The 1,453-nt window shown below is 49.3% G+C and overlaps 1 protein-coding gene across 2 annotated transcripts in view; it reads right to left on the bottom strand.

Annotated features, from left to right (window-relative positions):
• nexn (nexilin (F actin binding protein)) overlaps positions 1-931 on the bottom strand; it is a 170,204-nt gene extending 169,273 nt beyond the window's left edge. Inside the window, exon 1 of one of the 2 annotated variants that reach the window (XM_048602419.1) lies at positions 586-931. The gene's annotated coding sequence lies outside the window, so the exon portion shown is untranslated. The remainder of the gene's footprint in view (positions 1-585) is intronic. The other variant, XM_048602420.1, reaches the window with a different exon arrangement.
• Positions 932-1,453: the final 522 nt, after the last annotated feature.

Genomic DNA, 1,453 nt, shown 5'->3' with positions numbered 1-1,453 from the left:
TGTGTCTGTGTGTGTCTCAGTCTGAGTGTGTGTCTGAGTGTGTGTCAGTGTGTCTCTGTGTGTGTCTGTGTGTGTGTCTGAGTGTCTCTGTGTGTCTGTGTGTGTCTCAGTCTGTGAGTGCGTCTGAGTGTGTGTCTGTGTGTCTCTGTGAGTGTGTCTGTGTGTGTCTCAGTCTGAGTGTCTCTGTGTGTGTGTCTCAGTCTGTGAGTATCTGAGTGTGTGTCAGTGTGTCTCTGTGAGTGTGTCTGTGTGTGTGTCTGTGAGTTTGTCTCTAGTGAGTGAGTGTGTGTCTGAGTGTGTCTCTCTCTATCTGTGACTGTGCGGCCAAGGGGCTGCGGGGTTGCTCTCTCCCTTCCGACACTGAGGGACCGGGGTGGGATACAGCGGGGTCTCCCCCAGACAGAACCCAAGGAGCTTTCTATCCTCACTCACCTACACCCTTTAACCAGCCCCCAGCGCACACACAGACGCGTGAATAGGCTTTTAGTTCTTATTCCATCACCTCTCGTACAGAAACAAAGCAGTCAGCATTCTAAATCCCCAGCTTCCCCCTCTGCCCTCCCCTTGGTTTGAAAATGAATTTACCTTCCTCCGGGGGTGAGTTTGGAAATAAATCAGGAATGGGTCTTCGGGTCGAGCTGGTTAATCCGCGGAAGTTCTCAGAGTAAAAGGGGAGCGGAGCTGCTGCATGTACCGGCCTGGAACCACCACTTGACCAGACTCAATGTCGTTTGGGTAAAATTACGTCTCCCCCGTAGCAAGTTTCCATAAAAGTCCCGTTCGCTCACCGTCTACCGCATTCCAGGCGATCCGGGGCATGGTTCTTCCAGCTGTCGCTTGGAATATATTTGCTAGCACATGGTTCCTCACTTACTCAACTTCCTACCATCCCCTCCCTGCAACGGTGCCACCAAACCCAGCTAAGATTACTGCTCAGGGGAGGAGAAATTCAGAAATCCAATGGAATCACACCACCCTCCCCTTTCAAACTCACGATTGCAAAGAATCTGCATTTGTGTGGTGTCCTTCAGAGCAACCTTACAACAAATTCAAGATTTCTCGGCTGTAGTCACTGTTGTAGTGAGGTCACCATGAACCTCCTACCTCCTGGACCTCTCCCCTCCCCTGAGGTGTGGTGACCCTCAGGCTAAACCATCATCAGTCACCTGTCTCCAGTAACAGTTGTAGGAAGGATATTATTAAGCTGGAGAGGGTTCAGAAGAGGTTTGCCAGGATGTTGCCAGGTGTGGAGGGTTTGAGTTATAAAGAAAGGCTGGATAAGCTGGGACTTTTTTCATTGGAGTGCAAGAGGTTGAAAGCTGACGTGATAAAAATTTATAAAATAATGAGGGTTATAGATAGAGGTAATGGTAGGTGTTTATTCCCTAGGAGGGGGGATTTCAAGACTGGGGTAACATTTTTAAGGTGAGAGGAGACAGATTTTAAAAACACA

The sequence above is a fragment of the Rhincodon typus genome, chromosome 10 (genome assembly GCF_021869965.1).
Source record: "Rhincodon typus isolate 14 chromosome 10, sRhiTyp1.1, whole genome shotgun sequence".
NCBI classification, from domain to species: Eukaryota; Metazoa; Chordata; class Chondrichthyes; order Orectolobiformes; family Rhincodontidae; genus Rhincodon; species Rhincodon typus.
This window is presented reverse-complemented; position numbering and strand designations above follow the sequence as displayed.